This window comes from Callospermophilus lateralis, chromosome 1, assembly GCF_048772815.1.
Source record: "Callospermophilus lateralis isolate mCalLat2 chromosome 1, mCalLat2.hap1, whole genome shotgun sequence".
In the NCBI taxonomy this organism is placed as follows: Eukaryota; Metazoa; Chordata; class Mammalia; order Rodentia; family Sciuridae; genus Callospermophilus; species Callospermophilus lateralis.
Window position 1 is genome coordinate 138,841,891 of NC_135305.1, and position 8,047 is coordinate 138,849,937.

Below are 8,047 nucleotides of genomic sequence, written 5' to 3' on the forward strand. Positions count from 1 at the left end.
ATTCATAATATCCAGAAAGTTGGAATGCTTGTCCATGGGTACATACAATATGGCATATCCATACAATGGAGTGTTATTCAGCAACAAGAAAGAATTATGCAGAGAACTGTGGTCTCACCTGCAATCCTAGCTACTTGGGAGGCTGAGACAGGAGGACTGCAATTTGGAGGCCAGCCTAGACAAGTTACAAAATCCTATCTCAAAAATCATTTTGTAATATAAATTTTTAAATTGTTGGTAGGCCTTTATTTTACTTATTTATTTATATGCAGTGCTGAGAATTGAACCCAGTGCCTCACACGTTAGGCAAGCGCTCCACCACCAAGCTACAACCCCAGTCCTCAAAATAATATTTTTTAAAGTTAGGGATGTAGCTTAGTGGCAGAGCACCTGCCTAGAATGTGTGAGACTTTGGATTCAATCCTCAGCACCGCACACATCCATACATAAAAAGTGCTGTGTATGTAGTTCAGTGGTAAAGTGCTTACATAGCATGTATGAGACTGTGTTCAATCCCTAGTGCTAAAAAAAGAGAAAAATGAAATTTATATGACAAAATTTTCTTAAATTGATTTTGGTGATGAGTGTACAATTCTATGAATATACTAAAAGCAATTGAATTGTATACAGTACTTTGAAAGACAGAATTTTATGGTATGTGAATATTATCTCAACAAAGCTACTTTCTAAAAAGGAGAAATTTGATACATGCTACAGGGATGAAACTTGAAAACATGTTCAATGAAAAAAGTAAGTCACATATATTGTCAAGAATATATATGTAGGGGGCTGGGATTGTGGCTCAGCGGTACAGCGCTTGCCTAGCACGGGCGGAACCCGGGTTCGATCCTCAGCACCACATAAAAATAAAGGCATTGTGTTGTTTCCATCTACACCTAAAAAAAATATTAAAAAAATAAGAGAATAGAATCTTTTTTTTTTAAAAAAAAAAGAATATATATGTGATTTTGTTTATTTTTATATTGGGGATTGAATCAGAAGTGTTTTTCCACTGAGCTATATCCCCAATCCTTGTATTTTTGATTTGGAGACAGAGTCTCCCTAAGTTATTGAGAGTCTCACTAAGTTGCTGAGGTTGCCTTTGAACTTGTGATCCTCTTGCATCAGCCTCCTGGGTCACTGAGATTACCCGCATGCACTATACCCTGGATTGTATAATTCTGTTTGTATAAAATGTCCAAAATAAGCAAATCTTCAGAGAAACAGAGTATAGGTTGTTTAGGACTAGGGAGATGGGGGAATTAGGGGTTGGAAGTTACTGGATTTGGGTTTCTTTTGAGGATGATAAAAACATTCTAAATCTGACTATGATAATGTTATGCAACTCAACGATGTTGTAGAATCAAGCCCAGTCCAGTGGTGGGTACTTGTAATTCTGGGAAGGCTGAACCAAGAGGATCACTTGAGCCCAGAAATGTGAGACCAGTCTGGTCAACATAGTCAGACCTCATCTCAAAAACAAACAATAACGTGGACTGGGGTTGTTGTAGAGCTCAGTGGCAGAGCACTTGCCTAGCATGTGTGAGGCACTGGGCTCCATCCTTAGGACCACAAAATGAATAATAAATAACAAACAAAATAAAGGCATTCTTTCCATCTACAACTACAAAAAAATTTTAAAAATAAATAAATAAAGGTATCATGTCTATCTACAACTAACAATTTTTTTTAAAAAAAAAAGAACAAAACATAGAGCTGTACACTTCAAATGAGTGAATTGTATGGTATATCAATTATATCTCAAGAAAACACTTAGAAAAATATTGTTTGATCCCAATTTTATTAAAAAAATGTATGAATGTATATATTCAGGAAAAAAGACAAAACAGACCCACAGAAATATTAATAATGTGTATCTCTAGATTGTGGGTTTATGGATTATTTTTATTTATAGTTTTTGGCCATTTACACACTATGTACTCTGAATGTGTTAATTTTATAATAAAAAAAAATTTAAAAACACAAAATAATACAGACTATAATTAAGTTATGTGCATAATATTGTTGGATCTCTGGGGAAAGTGGGTGCTGAAGAGTGGATTGAACTGTGTCCCCCTAAAATTATATGAAGACCTATTCCCCTATGTGACTATATTTTAAAAATATATATATATATATATATTTTAGTTGTAGTTGGACACAATACCTTTATTTGTTTTTATGTGGTGCTGAGGATCAAACCCAAGGCCTCACATGGGCTAGGCGAGCACTCAATTGCTGAGCCACAACCCCAGCCCTGGAGACAGGTCTTATGAGGAAAGAATTATGGTTACAAAAGGTTTCAAGGGTGAGGACATGATATAATCAAGTTAGTGTCAAGAGACCATAGAGTTTGTATGCTTCTCTTGTAGATATAATGATAATGTGGCTATTTGCCATAATATAAGGACATGATAAGAAGGTAGCTGTACAATACAATGTGAGGACATAGAGGGTGGCTATCTAAAAGACAGGAAGAGAGACTCTGGACCTTCTAGTCTCTATAAATGTGAAAAAAAGAAATTTATTTTGTTTCAGGCACCTAGTCTATTATAGCTGAGAGATGACTAATACATAAATATGTGCTCTCCTGGGCAAAAGAGGCAAAGGGAGGGCAATGGTCTTCTGGTTTCCCTGACTCAGAAGACCTCACTCTGTGACCCTCTTTGTACCAAAATGATCTTTCTAAACACACAACTGATCCCACAGTTCAGAGGCTCCCCATGTACTCACAGAAGTCTGAACTCCTTAGTTTGGTGTGTCCCATTGCACAAGATGGTACCAGAATCTTCTCTAAAGAGGGAAAGTTAAAGTCTGGTTCCATTATTTTCTCAGGAGATGCCAGAGCAGTAGTTTCCATTCTGGTAATAAGCTGGAAGTACACCCGGATTCCTCATCCCATACTTTTCTCCAAAGTTCACACATACTGGGTTCTAAAGGAAGTTGAGATAATCTTTAAGGGAAGAATTTGATGATGGTTCCAAAGTTCTCCAAAATGAGGAATGGGTCCTAACCCAGCTCTTCCGAGTTCAGAGTGTACCCACCCCCATCTCCAGAAAGCCATTTCTCAGGAAAGAAGTGTTCAGCTGGGGGTAGTGGCTCAAGCCTGTAATTCTACTCACAGCTACTCCAGAGATAAGGCAAGAGAATCTCAAGGCCAGACTCATTTGTGTCAAATTTTTTAAAAATTCAATAATAATAATAATAATAATAATAGTAATAATGATGGTTGCAGATATAGCTCAGTGGTTAAAGGCTTACCTAGCATATACTAGATTCAATCCTCACCAATGCAATATAAAAAAAAAAATGGATAAAATACATAAATGAGGGGGATGTCCAAATCCCGGCCCATTAGTTCACAGGCACTCATTGGGAATGGATTCTCTGCACCAAGAAGGAGCAGAAGGGGGCGGGAAGGGGGCATGGTGACTGTAGTAACTGCAGGGAGGCTTTGGCCTGTTTGCAAATCCTGAATAAAGAGCAGGGTGGCCAAAAGTCATAGAGCAACCAAGAAAGGGTCCAAGGCACTTGGTAATCCTCTTCTCGTTTAGGATTCACAAGCCGGGGGCTGGGTATATAGCTCAGTTGTTCAATCCCCAGCACCAAACAAACAAACAAAAAGATTCACAAGCCAGGGCCTTACTTGCACGATGATGTCCTGTACTCCAAAGTGGTTATGCCCAGGCTGCCCCAACCTCAGGGTCTGAGGATGATCCAGAATGCCGCATACCCACAGAACTCATCGGTGATTCTGCGACATTCCCGCCAAAGCCCCATCCAATGAGAAAGTGCCATCACTTAGAATTGAGCAACAGCCAATCAGAAATAGGATCTGGGGTCCTGGCCCGCCCTAAGGAGCTCTGGACCAATGACTACGTGGGCAGCGGCGGTTTAATGATCACGACTCACGCACTCAGGGGGTAGTTGGGCACACTGCTGACAGTTGAGGTCAGCTAGAGTACTTGGGCGGCATCTGCAGAGCTCACCATGGTGAGGTCGGGGACCTGGGGGAGGTGATGAGACCAGTTGGGAGGGCATACAAAGCCCACGTGAGGTGGCCAGGGAGAGGGATCCGTCCAAACGCCCAGTGTTTGGGCCTGGGCAGGGACAGGAGTTGGAATCAGGGGATCTAGGGAGGAGGACACATGAGCACATTGGCTAGCCTCTGTATTTTCATGCCGCGAGGGCAAGGATGGCCCTAATGGAGGCATATACAGAGTGTCCAGGGCATGGAGCCCATGCCGGTACTATCATCTCCTAAAGTTGGGTTGTAAAGAGGCAGGGTGGCAGCCAGGTAGTTTGAGGGACTGTTTTTGTTTTAGAAAATGCCCATGGCTTAATTTTTCAGTCACTACTAAAAATTATTGAGGACTTTAGAGAGCGTCAATGTGATTAATAGGTACAGATGCTTATTATGTTAGAAATTTAAAAAGAGAAGCTTTTAAAATATATGTTTGCCTAAAAGGAATGCATGTTAAAATAAGTAACAAAGTCTGACTAGCGAACATTTGTCAGTTATTATTTTATTTTAAATTAGTGTCCTAGATGGCTGTCCATACTCCAGTCTACTACAGAGGCTGAGGCAGGAGAATCACTTGAGTCTGGGGAGTTTGAGCAACATAGCCAGCCCCCTCCTCAAATTTAACACACACACAGACTGCTATCCCATAAAAATCTGGCAACTTCATCTTGCAGCTCAAGTGTCTTTACACAAGGCAACTGGATTTAGTATGAGTACTTGGGCTTTTTGTGACACTACTTAAGAATAGAAATGTAATCACTTCTTCAAGGACATTCTTCAATGAAACCGATTTTTGTTTGTTTGTTTTACTTTAAGTGTATAGGGATGGTGCCTTGTTTTGATCACTGCTAAGGTGATAGTACTTTTACCCATCACTGTGCCCCACTAAGAACTGGGGAATTCCATTGAGCAATGCTTTGGGAAAAGAGATCAGCAAAAACAAAGAAGTATTGATTGGAGGAGGCACAACTTTATTATAATGCAAAGAAAGGAGGACAGAAGGAAGGGCAGTTTGCAGATTTGGTGGCAGGAAGTGATATACCTGCATAAGTATAAAACAAGGTCAGCTGTCAAGAATATAGCCATATGATTGGCCTGGGGTTTGAAAAGCTTGGATGAAGTTTCAAATATTTTTTTCTGCAATGCCTGGGATTGAACCCAGGACTTCATACATCTTAGGCAAGCACTCACCACTGATCTACATCCCCAGCATACAAGTAATTTATTTTCAGGGGAGACCAAAGAAATAAGATCAGTGTGAGGTTGTCAATGCTGAATTTACATGGGATTTCTCTTGAAAGCAAGAGTGAATTTTCCTGGCTGCTTGGATTTGTTTCATTGGTTCATGGAAGATATAAGTGGCCTCTCAGACAACTGGGTGGCTCTTTTTGTTTTGTAAATGAGGAAATTAAGAGGGCTAGGAATGTAGCTCAGTGGTAGATGACATGCCTTGCTTGTGGGAAGCACTGGGGTTCATCCCAACACAAGACAACAAAAAGAAAAGAAAAAGAAAGACAAGAAAAACAAAAGTAACTGGCAGATTTGCCAAGTCAGATCTTACTGATTCAGGGTTAGCAGAATGCCAGTGAAGCCAACCTGTGAAATACAGAGTGTCTGGATTTCAGTAAAAAATCCTGTATTGTTGGATGGCTTCAAAAGGATTTTCCCAGAGTGCTGAGCAATTTCCTCTGAATAGCAAGTTCCTTGCATTAAGAGGGAAATTTCTTGCTGTGGTTAAATTATGTAGAGTTTATCTGAGGTAAGGGAACATCACCTGTACATCTCCCAGAAGCAGAGCAGGTTCTGAGAACTCCATCTGACAACATGATCTGAGAGCATTCATTGAGAAACTGAAGTGAAACCTAGAGACCAACTTCATTGGCAATACCCTAGTCAATCAAACAGTCAAGTGGTTGCAGTTTAAATGCTCACTTGTTTACAGGTGACTCAGTCAGCTGACTCCAGGGACTTCTGCAACCAGCTAAGGCTTATTTACTCTGATTGAACCCTGAATTGGGTCAGTCTTTTGAGCCCACTGCAGGTGCCCAATTCAAATGCGTAGCCTCCTACAAAATATCCTTTAACATTTGGCATTAGAGAAGTTCCTTCTGGAACTGAATGCTCCATTAGGGATGATGGGGATTTGTTGCATCATGTTAATTTTTTCTGAGGGGGGGTGGAGAGGGCACCAGGGATTGAACTCAGAAGAACTTGACCATTAAGCCCTATTTTGTATTTTATTCAGAGACCAGGGCTCACTGAGTTACTTAGTGCCTTGCTTTTGCTGAGGCTGGCTTGGAACTCATGATCCTCCTGTTTCAGCCTCCTGAGCCACTGGGATTACAGGCATGCACCACTGTGTCCAGCCATGTGGATTTTTTGCTCCTATAAAAGGAAATAGTAGGGCTGAGCTTGTGGCTTAGCAATAGAGTGCTTGCCTAGCATGGGTGGGACCTGGGTTCAATCCTCAGCACCAATTGTGTTGTGTCCATCTACACCTAAAAAAAAAATATTAAAAAAAGGAAATAGTATATAGAATGGGGATAGTCCCTCAATTTTGTTTATTCTCCTCTAGGTATTTGCAAGGCAATGTCTTTAGAGTTGAACAAGTAGCTTGTGAGTGTGCAGTTACCTCCCCTCAAGGTAACTTCATTGAAGATTGGTATTTTTGGTTTTTGAGAAGACTCAAAAAGAGTACAATTGATAAAGTTATGGGTAGCTTTTTCATTTTTTTGAAGGTAAAGAAATCATCAAGAGGGCTGGGGATATAGCTCAGTTGGTAGAATGCTTGCCTTATTTGCAAAAGGCCCAGGGTTCTAATCCCCAGCATCACCACCACCACCACCACAACAACAACAACAAAAAAGAAAGAAAGAAAACATCAAAAGACAGTTTACTTGGGAGCCTTAGACAGGAGGACCATGAGTTCAAAGCCAGCCTCAGCAAAAGCGAGGCACTAAGGAACTCAGTGAGAATTCTCTAAATAAAATATAAAATGGGGGGGAAAAATAAATAAATAAATAAAATGGGGCTGGGGATGTGGCCCAGTGGTCGAGTGCCCCGGAGTTCAATCCCCCTCCCCTCCCCCACCAAAAAAAAAGACATTGAGGTATAAGAGCACTTGTGATATCTGGGAGTCATTATACTCTTAGACTTGAAGGAGGGGAGGGAATAATTACTAGAAGTTGAGAGGGTATCTTTTTGAAGAGTATTGACTGTTGAAAGTAAGTTGTGGTCTGGATAAAGGGACTTAGGCAGTCCATTATAGTCTGGCATGGAGGGAGCATCCTGACTACATTTGGTATAATCTCAAGTTCCTGCCACTGCTGGCTACTGGGAAAACCAACCAGAAGCCATAGGGCAAGAGTTAAGATGTCTCAGCAATCAAGCACAGTGGCACATACCTATTATTCTGGTTACTGAGGAGGCTGAAGCAGGAGGATGGCAAGTTTGAGTCCAGTCAGGACAACTTATTGAGATCCTGTCTAAAATAAAAAATGTAAAGTAGCTCAGTGAGAGCACACCACAGGGTTCAATTCCCAATACTACACACACACATGGTCTTAGCCTCTGTCCTCTATAGTATCAGAGACAGGTAATACTACCTACATATGAAGCAGGAGAAGGAGTAAGTGGGATGGAGAATGACAGAGGTCAATCTGTCTGAGCAGATGGAAGACACACAGTGAATACCTGGGCTTGGGCCATGGTAATCTGGAACCTAGTCCATCTTTCCTTGCTTAACTCTTCATTACATTATCCGTTGTCCAGTGCACACTGCTCTTTATTCCTCAGTTCCCATTATAAGCCACAATGAAGAGTTCATTATTAACGATACATGGCTCTCAGGCTTTAAAAAGAATTAACAGCTAGAGTGCCATAGAGCAATTCAGGTAGCATAGGGAAAAGAGGTTGAAAGTGAAGTTTATGAAAGTGCCAGTCACTGAGGCACTGTACAAATATTAAATTTTAATGCTTTGCATGCTATATGGTTTCATTTCCCTTGAAGAGGAGTGGGTTTCA